The following is a 15932-nucleotide window of genomic DNA, read 5'->3' on the forward strand; positions in this document are numbered from 1 at the left end:
TTTTATTGCAGAGGAAGATGGATCTCCTGCCGATATGCCTCTCCCAGATTTCCCTGATGACATGGATGACGAGTCGATAAACATTCCCCAGGAGACTATCCAAAAGGTCCTTGAAACCCTCCAGATCCCACCTTCTGTCAGAAGGAGGAGCACAGAACAAGCAGCCATCGCAGAGGATCCACCCAACACCCCAATTGTAAGACCTGCCAGCTCCAATACAGCTGAGGACTCAGACGACACTGGCACCAGCTTTGAGAGAACTGTAGTTGGAGTACAACGGGAGCTGGCCAAGGAGGTGTGGGTGGGGATGCAAAATATGGCAGCCAGCCTTGAGGGGGTGCTTTGTGCATGATGAAGGAATGCAGATAAAACTAGAAGTAAATATGGCCATTTGTTTATGTTATGCATGGAAAGTAAAAAACAAGCCCACAGAGCAGTCCTGGCTATACCCCGCCCCTTTTCCAATGACCGGCTGCCAAGCCGGAGTGAGGAAACAAAGACAACAGGATAAAGGAAACACGTAGCCACTCAAAAACAATTGCATGTGAGAAGAGCTCTTCACAATTTAAACAAACGAAGTGTGAGGGGCACATAGCCACTTCAAAAGAATTACATGTGTGAAGAGCTGTTCACAATTTAAACTAAGGACAAGGGGGAGTGGGAAGGGCTGCAGTGCCTCATGCGCTCCATGAAACCTGGCAAAACACCATTGTAATGACAACCGACGGAGCAAGAGGTACGGTCGCAATGATGAACAAACCGAAAGTAAATAAAAAAATAGTGCATCAGACAAACATGAAAGAAATGAACAAGAAAGATCACATCTAACAGGGGCAGTCTCCATGGAAGGAAACCAAACACCAAAAGGCAGGAACAAGACAACAAAGGGACCATAGAAAAGCAACATTGAACAAGAAGTACTACAATGAACCAATGAGAAATGATGGGCATGCACAAAGCCCACAGGGAGAGATACATTATGTTTTCCGATAGCTCATAGGTGCTGCCTAGGCTCGACCTAAAAAGCAGCCAAAACCAACCCCAACCTGAGGGATCTTAGAAATTTTCCTTCAGTCTTAATTGAGTTGACCCATCCCAAAACCAGGGATAGAGACAGTCTGGCAGCCTGCTTGACTGTCAGTCATATCATGGACATTCTTGTTGTCCTATCATCCTGCGTTAAATGTATTATTAGGCTTCACACACTGTGTTGCCCTGATGTTTGCAGTTTGGTCATTTACTGGAGAACTGTAGGCAACCTTGAATGTGCCTTTGTTCAACTGGCTGCCCACAGCACACTTTTCTGATCCCTACCTTGGTGTCTGTATCCTAAGAGGCAAGTGATAGCTGGATAGGTGTAGTCCCCCTGTTATAGTCAGGCCTGGGATAGTGCTCCTGAGACCTTTTCTTACGGGAATAGTTAAGCTAGTGTACCACACAAGCAAACCAGCCTCTATTAACTTACATAGAGATGCTTTTGACAGGCTACTAATCAATATCATTTAAACATGTAGCTTAATTTGTTAGAGAATCAATTTTTTTATACAGCACACATCTTGAACACACTTATTTTAAGGTGTTCTCATATGTGTTAATGACATCCCTAGTGTATATGACAGGTTCTCGAAATACTTAAGCTCATTATGTGTGCTGCACTATAGAGGTTGGTGAACCAATAATTTATCATGGAGAGCAAACCCAGCGGTGGGCTCTGGCTCAAAGATTCTTGTGCTGAAGTCGATTCTTCAAAATAACTGTCATATAAATCATGTTGCAAACATGTTTGAATCTGATAAGATGTTCACAATTTAAAAAAGTTTACTTCTTTAACACTAAAAGGGAATTATGACCGTGGCGGAAACCGCCAACAAAGACAGCCACTTTAACACTCCGACTGCCACGGCGGTACAGACAAACAGCGCAGCGGTCACTGCCAACAGACAGGCGGGAGACAAAGTACCGCCCACAGTATTACAACCTACCAATCTGTCACCTTTTCCGGGGCGGATTCACCGTGGATAAAAACACGGCGGAAACAGCCATTTCCAAGGGAAAACGCTCACCTCAACACACTCCACGAGGAAGGAGGGCACCATGGAGCCGGAACTCCAAATACTCCCTGCGATAGTCTTCCTGCTCCTCTCCGATCATCAGCAAAGCTGGCGCCGAAGACAGCAGTGAATACTGCACCTACGACATAGGGGAGGGGGGGTGGCAAAAGTCACGGACACACACACGCAACACCCCCACCCCGACCCTCACCCACTACAACACACACACCAATGCATATCCAAACATCACAGTAACAACCCCAAACCTCCCCGGAAGAATGCAAAGACAAAAGGAAATGAGTTCAACCATTGTAATATATCAAAATACAGTAAACTAATATATACAGATATATATACACATTTAACAAAATATACATCACGATTAGTAGTGCAGGTATGCACCATTCAATGTCCGTGGACCACTGGGCCCAAAATGCATGGTCGAGGCCCACATCATATACCTGACCAGAAACGGAGAGAACACTGCTGGGGCATCAGATCGAAATACAACAGGCACCTCAGGGGGAAGGGAAGGGGGGGCACCTCAGCCGGACGACAGCACCACACCAGATCCACGACAGGGCTCCATGCCCACTGCTTTATCCTGGGGAGTGCAAAGCCACAGTCTCACAAGTCTCTACAGTGGGTGGTTTGCCCACTGTACCATCCTGGGAGTGCAAAGCCACAGTCTCACAAGTCTCTACAGTGGGTGGTTTGCCGACCGCTTCATCCTGGGGAGTGCAAAGCCACAGACTCACAAGTCTCTACAGTGGGTGGTTTGCCGACCGCTTCATCCTGGGGAGTGCAAAGCCACAGACTCACAAGTCTTTTCAGTGGGTGGTTTGCCCACTGTACCATCCTGGGGAGTGCAAAGCCACAGTCTCACAAATCTTTTCAGTGGGTGGTTTTCCCACTGTACCATCCCGAGGAGTGCAAAGCCACAGTCTCTCAAGTGGATGACACTCTCCACTGGTTCTGGAGGGGGACTGGTGCCCAGAGTGCTTCATCCTGTTAAGGACTGAGGCAGTGAATGCTGGTCTCCACTGGTTCTGGAGGGGGACTGGTGCCCAGAGTGCTTCGTCCTGTTAAGGACTGAGGCAGTGGATGCTGTTCTCCACTGGTTCTGGAGGGGGACTGGTGCCCAGAGTGCTTCGTCCTGTTAAGGACTGAGGCAGTGGATGCTGTTCTCCACTGGTTCTGGAGGGGGACTGGTGCCCAGAGTGCTTCGTCCTGTTAAGGACTGAGGCAGTGGATGCTGTTCTCCACTGGTTCTGGAGGGGGACTGGTGCCCAGAGTGCTTCGTCCTGTTAAGGACTGAGGCAGTGGATGCTGTTCTCCACTGGTTCTGGAGGGGGACTGGTGCCCAGAGTGCTTCGTCCTGTTAAGGACTGAGGCAGTGGATGCTGTTCTCCACTGGTTCTGGAGGGGGACTGGTGCCCAGAGTGCTTCGTCCTGTTAAGGACTGAGGTAGTGGATGCTGTTCTCCACTGGTTCTGGAGGGGGACTGGTGCCCAGAGTGCTTCGTCCTGTTAAGGACTGAGGTAGTGGATGCTGTTCTCCACTGGTTCTGGAGGGCGACTGGTGCCCAGAGTGCTTCGTCCTGTTAAGGACTGAGGTAGTGGATGCTGTTCTCCACTGGTTCTGGAGGGCGACTGGTGCCCAGAGTGCTTCGTCCTGTTAAGGACTGAGGTAGAGGATGCTGTTCTCCACTGGTTCTGGAGGGCGACTGGTGCCCAGAGTGCTTCGTCCTGTTAAGGACTGAGGTAGTGGATGCTGTTCTCCACTGGTTCTGGAGGGCGACTGGTGCCCAGAGTGCTTCGTCCTGTTAAGGACTGAGGTAGTGGATGCTGTTCTCCACTGGTTCTGGAGTTGGACTGGTGCCCAGAGTGCTTCGTCCTGATAAGGACTGAGGCAGTGGATGCTGTTCTCCACTGGTTATGGAGGGGGACTGGTGCCCAGAGTGCTTCATTCTGTTAAGGACTGAGGCAGTGGATGCTGTTCTCCACTGGTTATGGAGGGGGACTGGTGCCCAGAGTGCTTCATCCTGTTAAGGACTGAGGCAGTGGATGCTGTTCTCCACTGGTTCTGGAGGGGGACTGGTGCCCAGAGTGCTTCATCCTGTTAAGGACTGAGGCAGTGGATGCTGTTCTCCACTGGTTCTGGAGGGGGACTGGTGCCCAGAGTGCTTCATCTTGTTAAGGACTGAGGCAGTGGATGCTGTTCTCCACTGGTTCTGGAAGGGGACTGGTGCCCAGAGGGCATCACTCTCCCCGTGACGGTCCCAGTTCTGTCACTGCCCCTGCCGCACATGGACTACCGGTCGTTGACTTGGCGGTGCTTGCCCTGGTTGTTGCTTGCCATGGCGGTCTTTGCCCTGTTCAGAGGTGCTTGACTTTGCAGTTTCTGACCTGTTCAGTGGTGCTTACCATGGCGGTCTTTGCCCTGTTCAGCGGTGTTTTCCCTGTTCAGCAGTGCTTGACTTTGCAGTTTCTGACCTGTTCAGCGGTGCTTGTCATGGCGGTCTTTGCCCTGTTCAACGGTGCTTGCCCTGTTCAGCGGTGCTTGACTTTGCAGTTTCTGACCTGTTCAGCGGTGCTTGCCATGGCGGTCTTTGCCCTGTTCAGCGGTGCTTGACTTTGCTGTCTCTGACCTGTGCAGCGGTGTTTGCCATGGCGGTCCCTCATTGCCCAGCGGGGCTGTGGCTGCCGGGGCCCTCCTGGGCACTGACTCTGGCGGTGGTCTCCTGACCAGTGACAATGGGACTGCCCTCCTGGGCACTGACTCTGGCGGTGGTCTCCTGACCAGTGATGATGGGACTGCCCTCCTGGGCACTGACTCTTGCGGTGGTCTCCTGACGAGTGACGATGGGACTGCCCTCCTGTGCACTGACTCTGGCGGTGGTCTCCTGACCAGTGACGATCGGGTTGGCGGTGGCCTCCTGGGCATCGGGGATGATGGCGGTCTTCTCCGCTGTGCTGCTCTTCCCAGACTTTGGCTCTTTCTTCTGCCCCTTCCCCACCTTGGGAGGAGTCACAGCTGAGTCGACACTCCCCCCGGGACCCTTGTGAGCGGCTTTGCCGGCTGGAGTCTTCCCCCTATCCCGTCGGCACTGTCCAACTTCTGGTGCTTCACGGGGGGACTGGCTGTGCTTTGGCTCCGTGTCACACTGGCTGCCCTGGTGCCTGGTGCTCTCCACATACCTCTAACAGGCACCACTGGTACTGGAGATTTTTTGGCTGAGGTGCTAGTACAGGACCTATGAATTGGAGGGGGGGTTGTGGGAAAGAGGTCAACGTTGCTCAGGAAAAGTTTCTGATGAACACTGGGACGGGTAGCTGGAGGGGGTCTGGGAGTGGAGGAAGAGGAGGTGGTTGTAGGAGGTGTAACTTTTGATGATTTGGGTGCAGGTGCATGTTCTGGAGGCTGTCTTGAGGTGGATGGATGTTGGGTGTGTGTGTGCCCGCGTTTGTGTACTTTGGGAGGGGGCGTCACAGACACACTGGGAGAGGACACAGGGGAGGTGTGTATGGTAGTGGGGGTGGTGAGTGCAGGTGAGCAGGGTGTGGTGGTGGGTGTGCTGGTGCGAGTCCTAGTGGCTGTAGATGTAGTGCATGCAGGTGAGAGTGTAGACGACACTGGGAGGGAGGAGGGAGACGACGAGGAGGGGGACACAGTGGAGGCAGTGGATGTTGCTGTGTCTGTATGTGGGTGATGCTTGTGTGAGTGCCTGTGGGATGTGTGGTGCCTATGTTTGCCTGAGCTTCCCTTGTGTGTTGACGTGTGTGCAGGCTGGTCTGATGGTGTGCTTGGGATAGGCAGAGGTACAGGGGATTTGGCCTGGGTGGAGGAAGTTAGAGGGGGGAGGCTAGAGAAAGGGACAATGGCTGCCATCAGTGCTGAGGCCAGAGATTGCAGGGTTCAATGATGGGCAGCCTGACCAGAATGAATGCCCTCCAGGAATGCATTAGTGTGTTGCAACTCTCTTTCTACACCCTGGATGGCATTCACAATGGTAGACTGCCCAACAGTGAGTGACCTGAGGAGGTCAATGGCCTCCTCACTGAGGGCAGCAGAGGTGACAGGGGCAGGGGCTGAGGTGCCTGGGGCGAAAGTGATGCCCACCCTCCTGGGTGAGCGGGCACGGGGCAAAGGCTGAGGGACTGCTGGGAGGGCGGTGCTGGTAGGGGAGGGGTGGCGGCTGTACCTGTAGAAGTCGGGGTACAGATGTTGCCGCCACCACAAGGGAGCTCCCATTGGCGGACGAGTCCGTGTCGCTGGTTGCTGATCCGGTGACCGCTGTGAAGCTTCCTTCGCCCTCCGTCCCACTTGTGTATTCCGAGTCCGTGGTGTGTCCCTCCATGGCCATGTGGGATGCAGCCCCCTCGTGCTCCGGTGCCACTGTACCTCCGCCTGATGATGCTGATGCACAAAAGAACAGGGAGAGCACAAAAAGGGGGGGGGGAGGCGACAGAAGAAAGACAGGTTGAGTGCATGGCTTCCCGCTACCGTTGGCGGACAATTCAGACACAGCAGCCCCTTGCACTACGCCGCGCTGTTGGGCTCTACAGATGCAGTTCCTGGGATATGGCCTACATGGCTATGGTGGACATCTGCACACATAGATGACACAGGGGCATGTATACCTGTACTTGGCACTCTACAGAGGTGGGGTGGAGTGGCACATGGCCTGCATTACGGAGGGGCCTAGCCAACGGAACTCGCCCTGGCCTAGGGAAACCCACAGCCCTCCTCCCCCACCCTGACCCTTCCACTGCGCGCAAAGTCAGCTGAATGAGAGTGTACTCACCCCCTTGTGTCTGCTGTGATGCCCTCAAGTGCCCATCCAACTCAGGGTAGGCCACCGCCAGGATCCGGAACATCAGGGGGGTCATGGTGCGACGGGCACCCCACCCACGTTGGGAGGCCATCCCCAGCTGAGCCTCTGCCGTCTTCTTGCTCCAGCGGCGAATGTCCTCCCATCTTTTACACCAGTGGGTGCTCTGTCTCTGGTGGACCCCCAGGGTCCGGACGTCCTTGGCGATGGCACGCCAAATATCCTTCTTCTGGTGGGCGCCGACCTACATGACATGTACAGGGGAAGAAGAGAAGTCATTGCCAACTGCATCGTCGAAGTGAGTGGCCCACATCCCTACCCTTGCCATGTGTCACATGCATTCACAGTCCTTCATGCTCGCAGAACTCTGCCCCCTTCCTTCTTACAACCAGCCCTCTCCACCCAGGCATAGCCCATACAACTGGCACCCTATGTACTCACCTGTTGGTCTGGTGGACCGTAGAGCAGCGTGTACTGGGGGAGGACCCGGTCCACGAGCTTCTCCAACTCCTGTGCAGTGAAGGCAGGGGCCCTTTAACCAGAAGCACGTGCCATTGTCTCTTCCAGACTGAGGTCACAGCAGCACTTGCAGTATAGGTCCTCTCCTGTCGAAGATCAGGTATCGCGTGATTGAACAAATAGAAAATGGCGGTCACGTCCGAGGCGGTGACGTCCGCGGCGGTGCGTATCATCACCGCCGGCACACTTCGTCATTGGCTCCTGGGACCCATAGGGTCCAATGTTAACCAATGCAGCATTGCGCAGCGGTCTTCGACCGCCTACCGCGACGGTGTACAATGCCAGCGCAGTTACCTCACATCCCATTGTCCCAGTTTAGAGGTCAGGCAGCCGCCATTTCAGGGGCCCACATGGCTTCATTTTCAACTGCGTCACACATACCTAGGCCTGGGCTCAACACACATACAGACAACCTTTTGGATTATGTTTCGTGTTCTGTGTAGCTGTGGGTACATACCTCTGAGTTGCTTGACTCTGTGGTCGCTTTTGTCCTTCCTAGGCACCGTCAGCTGGGACATGTGAGGAGATGGTAGAATCCTCCGGTGTACCGACTGCTGGTGGACCTGTTGACAATGGAGGAGCGACATTTAATCATCACCTACAGGTTTGACCATGCCACAATCCAGGAACTGTGTACTCAGTTGGAGCCAGACCTCATGTCAGCAATCCGCCATCCCACAGGAATCCCCCCTCAAGTGCAGGGGCTATCAGTGCTCCATTTCCTAGCAAGTGGGTCATTTCAAACAACAGTGGCCATGGCATCAGGGATGTCCCAGCCTATGTTTTCCAACGTGTTGTCCAGAGTGTTATCTGCCCTTCTGAAACACATGAGGAGCTACATCGTTTTCCCTCAGGTGGAGGATTTGGCTACTGTTAAAGGTGACTTCTATGCCCTTGGACATATCCCTAACATCATAGGTGCCATTGATGGGACCCATGTAGCTCTGGTCCCCCCCCCCACAGGAGTGAACAGGTGTACAGGAACCGGAAGAGTTATAATTCAATGAATGTATAGATGGTATGTTTGGTAGACTAGTACATCTCCCAGGTAAATGCTATGTTCCCTGGCTCTGTGCATGACGCCTACATCCTGCGGAATAGCAGCATCCCTTAGGTGATGGGTCAACTCCAGAGGCTCCGTGTGTGGCTATTAGGGGACTCTGGTTACCCCAACCTGTTATGGCTATTGACCCCAGTGAGGAATCCCAGGACAAGGGCAGAGGAGCGCTACAATGAGGCCCATGGGCGGACTAGGAGGGTGATCGAACGCACCTTCGGCCTCCTGAAGGCCAGGTTCAGGTGCATCTATATGACAGGTGGTTCCCTATTCTACTCACCACGGAAGGTGTGCCAGATCATCATCGCCTGCTGTATGTTTCACAATCTTGCTTTGCGACGCCAGGTGCCTTTTCTGCAGGAGGATGGTCCAGATGACGGTGTTGTGGCAGCTGTGGAGCCTGTGGACAGTGATGAGGAGGAAGCAGAGGAAGAAGACATTGACAACAGGGACTCAGTCATACAGCAATATTTCCAGTGACACACAGGTGAGAACACTTTCTTGACTACTACAAGTACTTTCACACTTCTACCTCTATCCTGTCTGTCAATTTCAACCAGTATTTGGTAACTGAGTTGTACATTTCCATTATGGTTTCACAGGTGTGGTTACCAACGTGTGTCATCTGCTTGCATCCTTCATGGACTTGTGATGTGTGACAAAGGTATGTTGACATTACTATTGAGAACAGATTTTGTCACTGTCATAGCTAATACACATTTTCTAAATCACAGACTGACTCCATATTGTTTTGTGGTTCAAGGATGTTTATTGAAGTGCTAATTATTGGAGGGGATGGTAAAATGGTGAGGGGTGATGGTGGAGGAAGGTCCATGGCAGAGTCCAGTCTATTAGTCTCACACGTGCACTGCCCATATGGGCATAGGAAGTGGAGCTGGGGCAGTTCCAAGATGGACAGGGTTACAAAGTGAGACAGTGGTATGACAATCAGGGTGGTCTCATTTCTTGGCGGGGGTCTTGCCATCGTGCTCTGTCCTGTTCCTGGATCTCAGGGACCGCTTGCGGGGTGGTTCTCCGTCTGCAGGGGGTGGGGTGCTGGTGTGGTGGTCCTGTGGCGGGGCGTCCTGTCCACTAGCGCCGGCAGAGGTGGTGGGCAGTTTATCATCCATGCTAGTGTCAGGGGCCCCTTGGAGTGCCACGGTGTCCCTCATGGTGTACTGTATGTCCTTCAGCACCCCTACGATGGTGCCCAGGGCGGAGCTGATGGTTCTGAGTTCCTCCCTGAACCCCAAATACTGTTCCTCCTGCAGGCACTGGGTCTTCTGAAACTTGGCCAGGACCGTAGCCATCGTCTCTTCAGAGTGGTGGTATGCTCCCATGATAGAGGAGAGGGCCTCGTGGAGAGTGGGTTCCCTTGGCCTGTCCGCCCCTGTCGCACGGCAGCCTCCCAGTTCCCCTGTGTTCCTGTGCCTCCGTCCCCTGGACCGTGTGCCCACTGCCACTGTCCCTAGGTCCCTGTTGTCGTTGGGGTGGTGGGGTATCCTGGGTTCCCTGTAGTGGTGGACACACAGCTGATTGACGTGTCCTGGGTACGGAGGTATGGGCCCGCTGGGTGGGTGCTGTGCTGGTGTTTCCAGAGGGTGGAAGGTCTGTGTTGGGCTGTGCCTGTGCGAGGGGAACCGACTGTCCCGTGGCCCACGATGGTCCGGGCTGGTCAACCAGATCCAGTTGGCCAGAGCTGCTGTCATCACTGTGGGCCTCTTCTGTGGGTGGGGTAGAGATGTCTGGACCCTCCTGTCTGGTGACATTAGGTAGTGGTCCTGCAGGGGTGTAAAAGCATGATTATTGCATGTGTGTGTGTCATGGTGTGCAATGGGTGGGTGAGCGTGTACCCCAGTGCTAGCATTCCTGTGTTGGGGCTTGTGTGATGATGGTTGGGGGGGTGTTATGGGTATGTGCAGTGGGCATGGTTTAGTGAGGAGTTGGAGTGATAGGGGAGGGGGTGAGGGTGGAGGGTGTGATAGCATGCAGGTATGGTGGGGGATATGATAGTTAAGATTTGACTTACCAGTGTCCATTCCTCCACCGACTCCTCCGAGGCCCTCAGGATGCATAATGGTCAAGACCTGCTCCTCCCATGTTGTTAGTTGTGGGGGAGGAGGTGGAGGTCCACCGCCAGTCCGCTGAACCACAATGTTGTGCCTGGAGACCACGGAACGCACCTTCCCCGTAGGTCGTTGCACCTCTTCCTGATGTTGTCCCGATTTCTTGGGTGCTGTCCCACTACTCTGACCCTGTCGACTATTCTTCGCCATAGCTCCATCTTCCTAGCTATTGAGGTGTGCTGCACCTGTGATCCAAATAGCTGTGGCTCTACCCGTACAATTTTATCCACCATGACCCTGAGCTCCTCCTCGGAGAACCTGGGGTGTCTTTGCCGTGCCATGGGGTGGAGTAGGTGATGTGTGGGGTGGTGTATGTGGTGATGAGTGTGGTGATGTGTAGTGGTGTGTGGTGTTTTGTGCGTGGATGTTGTGTGGGTGAAGGTGTTGTGTGCCTCTGTGTGGTGGGGTTGACTGTTCTGTGCTCTCTCTCTGGCCTTCGTCAATCAGTTTTGGTCGAATGGGTTTGTGGGTGATGTGGGTGTGTGTTTTATATTGTGTTGGGTGTGTGGGAGTGGTGTTTGTATGTGTATCCGGTGTGTGTAATTCGAATTGTCCAATGTGGCGGTGTTTTGGAGATGTGTGTGTAATTTGAGCGCGGCGATGTGTACCGCCAATGGAATACCACAGTTGAAAGACCACAGCGTTGACTCGTGGGTCGTGATAGCATGGGTGTGTTTCTGTTGGCGTGACGGTGGAGGTTTTGTTTTCGCCAGTTTATCACTGACCTTTGGTGTGGCGGACTTGTGTGGGTGTCTGAATTTCGGCGGATTCCGAGATGTGGATCATAATAGCTGTGGCGGATTTCCGCAGCCGCAGCGGTGTATTGGCGGTCTTCTGCACAGCGGTAAGTTTTTTTACCGCCAATGTTGTAATGTTCCCCAGAATCTTTACACCTTAATACATCACATAGTAATATTAAAAATAAGAGTTTTGTAACATGCACTAAGAAATATGCCTGCTCCTGCCCTCATTACACTATCAGTAAACTAAGAGGTAAATCACTTATGTGTACCCTAAATGTAGACTAAGGGGCAGGGTCAGGGTTGTGTCACTTTTATGTCACAGCTCCAATGTGAAATCATTTTTGTTATTTAATAATCCATGGAAAGCTACACATAGTCATAGGGCCCCCTTGCTTTTGGAAGAAGTTACATGGGTTGAGCATAGGGGTTTTCATGCATCCACCCATGGATTCTGGAGCATTCCCAGATTTACAGACTTGTAAACCTGGGAATGTGTCAAAATCCTCCATCTTCCGAGTGAGGCGCAGGTGGAAGAATATCTATGTCTGCTCGTTATTTCCTCTTCATGGGTGCTGGATTGTGTAGCACACATATAAAGAGGAAAAGGGTGTTAAATATTGTTTTTATGTAAGAAGGTATCCCTTAAAGCACAAAACAATACTGCCTGTAACACATTGGGGGTCATTACAACCCTGGCGGACGGTGTTAAAGGTGCGGTAATACCGCAAACAGGCCGGCGGACAAAAAAAGGGAATCATGACCCTGGCGGAAACCGCCAACAAAGACATCCACTTTAACACACCGCCCTCCACGGCAGTACAGACAAGCAGTCCACAAACGGAGAGAACACTGCCGGGGCATCAGATAGAAATACTACAGGCACCTCGGGGGAAGGGAAGGGGGGGCACCTCAGCCGGATGAGTGCAAAGCCAGATCCACAACGGGGCTCCATGCCCATTGGTGTATCCTGGGGAGTGCAAAGCCACAGTCTCTCAAGTCTCTAAAGTGGGTGGCTTGCCCACTGTACCATCCTGGGGAGTGCAAAGCCGCAGTCTCTCAAATCTCTACAGTGGGTGGCTTGCCCACTGTTACATCCTGGGGAGTGCAAAGCCGCAGTCTCTCAAGTCTCTACAGTGGGTGGCTTGCCCACTGTTACATCCTGGGGAGTGCAAAGCCGCAGTCTCTCAAGTCTCTACAGTGGGTGGCTTGCTCACTGTACCATCCTGGGGAGTGCAAAGCTGCAGTCTCTCAAGTCTCTACAGTGGCCTCCTGACCAGTGACGATACTTGGGCCCTCCTGGGCAATGACTCTGGCGGTGGTCTCCGGACCAGTGACGATACTTGGGCCCTCCTGGGCAATGTCTCTGGTGGTGGCGGTGGTCTGCTGACCAGTGACGATACTTGGGCCCTCCTGGGCACTGACTCCGGCGGTGGCGGTGGTCTCCTGACCAGTGACGATACTTGGTCCCTCCGGGGCAATGACTCTGGCGGTAGTCTCCGGACCAGTGATGACGGTGCTGGCGGTGGCGTCCCGACCGCCGGGAAGGATGCCGCCCTTCTTCGCTGTGATGCTCACACCAGGCTTTGCAGACTTCCTCTGGCCCTTCCCCACCTTTGGAGGAGTCACAGCTGACTCTGCAATCCCCCTGGGACCCCTGTGAGTTGTTTTGCCTCCAGGAGTCTTCACAGGGTCCCGTCGGCCAGTTTCCAATTTCAGATCCTTTACAGGGGGTGGGCTGCCAGTGCCTTGGCTCCGGGTCACACTGCCTGCCCTGGTGGCCGGTGCACTCCACACACCTTGAACAGGCACCACTGGTATTGGAGGCTTTTTGGCTGAGGCGCTACAACGGGACTGATGAATTGGAGGGGGGTGGGGGCAAAAAGGTCAACTTTACAGAGGGACAGTTTCTGACGAACAATGGGAGGGATAGTTGGAGGGGGTCTGGGAGTGGAGGAAGAGGAGGTGGTTGTAGGAGGTGTCACTTTAGGTGTTTTGGGTGCAGGTGCAGGTACTGGAGGCTGTCGTGAGGTGGATGGATGTTGGGTGTGTGGGTGCCCGCGTTTGTGTACTTTGGGAGGGGGCGTCACAGACACACTGGGAGAGGACACAGGGGACGTGTAAATGGGAGTGGAGGTGGTGATTGCAGGTGAGCGGGGTGTGGTGCAGGGTGTTCTGTTGCGACTCCGGGTGCCTGTAGATGTAGTGCATGCAGGTGAGAGTGTAGACGAGACTGGGAGGGAGGAGGCAGACGACGAGGAGGGGGACACAGTGGAGGCAGTGGATGTTGTTGTGTCTGCATGTGTGTGATGCTTGTGTGTGTGCCTGTGGGTTGTGTGGTGCCTATGTTTGCCTGAGCTTCCCTTGTGTGTTGACATGTGTGCATGCTGGTCTGTAGGTGTGCTTGGGATGGGCTGGGATACAGGGGATTGGTTCTGGGTGGAGGAGGTTGGAGGGGGGAGGCTAGACACAGGGACAATGGCTGCCATCAGTGCTGAGGCCAGAGATTGCAGGGTTCGCTGAAGGACAGCCTGACCAGAATGAATGCCCTACAGGAATGCATTACCGTGTTGCAACTCCCTTTTTACACCCTGGATGGCATTCACAATGGTAGACTGCCCAACAGTGAGTGACCTGAGGAGGTCAATGTCCTCCTCACTGAGGGCAGCAGGGGTGACTGGGGCAGGGCCTGAGGTGCCTGGGGCGAAGGTGATGCCCACCCTCCTGGGTGAGCGGGCACGGGGCGAACACTGAGGGGCTGCTGGGAGGGCGGTGCTGGTAAGGGAGGTGGCGGCTGTACCTGTAGAAGTGGGTCACACAGATGGTGTCGCCACCACAAGGGAGCTCCCATCGGCGGACGAGTCCGTGTCGCTGCTTGGTGATCCGGTGGCCGACGTGAAGCTCCCCTCGCCCTCCGTCCCACTGGTGCATTCTGAGTCCGTGGTGTGGCCCTCCATGGCCATGTGGGATGCAGCTCCCTCGCGCCCCGGTGCCACTGTACCTCCGCCTGATGATGTTGATGCACAAAAGAACAGGGAGAGCACAAAAAGGGGGGGGGGAGACAGAAGAAAGACAGGTTGAGTGCATGGCATACCGCTACCGTTGGCAGACAATACAGACACAGCAGCTCCCTGCACTACGCCGTGCTCCTGGGCTCTGCAGATGCAATTTCTGGGATATGGCCTACATGGCTATGGTGGACATCTCCACACATGGATGCCACAGGGGCATCTATACCTGTACATGGCACTCTACTGCGGTGGGGTAGAGTGCCACATGGCCTGCATTACGGAGGGGCCTAGCCTACGGAACTCGCCCTGGCCTAGGTACACCCACAAGCCTCCTCCCCCACCCAGACCCCTCCACTGCGCGCAAAGTCCGCAGAATGAGAGAGCACTCACCCCCTTGTGTCTGCTGTGATGCCCTCAAGCGCCCATCCAACTCAGGGTAGGCCGCCGCCAGGATCCGGAACATCAGGGGGGTCATGGGGCGACGGGCACCCCACCCACGTTGGGAGGCCATCCCCAGCTGAGACTCCGCTGTCTTCTTGCTCCAGCGGCGAATGTCCTCCCATCTTTTCTGGCAGTGGGTGCCCCGTCTCTGGTGGACCCCCAGGGTCCGGACGTTCTTGGCGATGGCACACCAAATGTCCTTCTTCTGGTGGGCACTGACCTACATGACATGCACAAGGGAAGAAGTGAAGTCATTACCAACTGCACCGTCGATGTGAGTGGCCCCCCTCCCTACCCTAGGCATGTGGCACATTCATTTACATGCATTCATGTTCCCTGAACTCTGCCCCCTTTCCTCTTACAACCAGCCCTCTCCACCCAGGCCTAGCCCATACAACGTGCTACCTGTGTACTAACCTGTTGGTCTGGAGGACCGTAGAGTAGCGTGTACTGGGGGAGGACCCCGTCTACCAGTTTCTCCAACTCCTGAGCAGTGAAGGCAGGGGCCCTTTCCCCAGACGCAGCAGCCATCGTCGCTTCCAGACCGAGGTCACAGCAGCACTTGCAGTGTAGGTCCTCTCCTGTCGAAGATCAGGTATCTAGTGATTGAACAGATAGAAAATGGCGGTGACGTCCGCGGCGGTGACGTCCACGGCGGTGCGTATCATCACCGCCGGCGCACTTGTTCATTGGCTCCTGGGACCCATAGGGTCCAATGTTATCCAATGCAGCATTGCGCCGCGGTCTACGACCGCCTACCGCGACGGTGTGCAACGGCAACGCAGTTACCCCACAATCCGTTTGTCCCAGTTTAGAGGTCAGGCAGCCGCCATTTCAGCGGGCCCACATGGCTTCATTTACTTCTGCGTCACACATAGATAGGCCTACACACAAAACACATACAGGAAGGATTTTGTGTTTGGTGTCGTCTGCTGTGTAACTGTGGGTACATACCTGGAAAAAAATTGACTCGATCGTCGCTGTTGGCCTTCCTAGGCACCGTCAGCTGGGACATGTGAGGAGATGGCGGAATCCTCCGGTGTACCGGCCACTGGTGGACCTGTTGACAATGGAGGAGCGACATTTAATCGTCACCTACAGGTTTGACCGTGCCACTATCCAGGAACTATGTACCCAGTTGGAGCCAGACCTG

The sequence above is a fragment of the Pleurodeles waltl genome, chromosome 6 (genome assembly GCF_031143425.1).
Source record: "Pleurodeles waltl isolate 20211129_DDA chromosome 6, aPleWal1.hap1.20221129, whole genome shotgun sequence".
Taxonomy (NCBI): Eukaryota; Metazoa; Chordata; class Amphibia; order Caudata; family Salamandridae; genus Pleurodeles; species Pleurodeles waltl.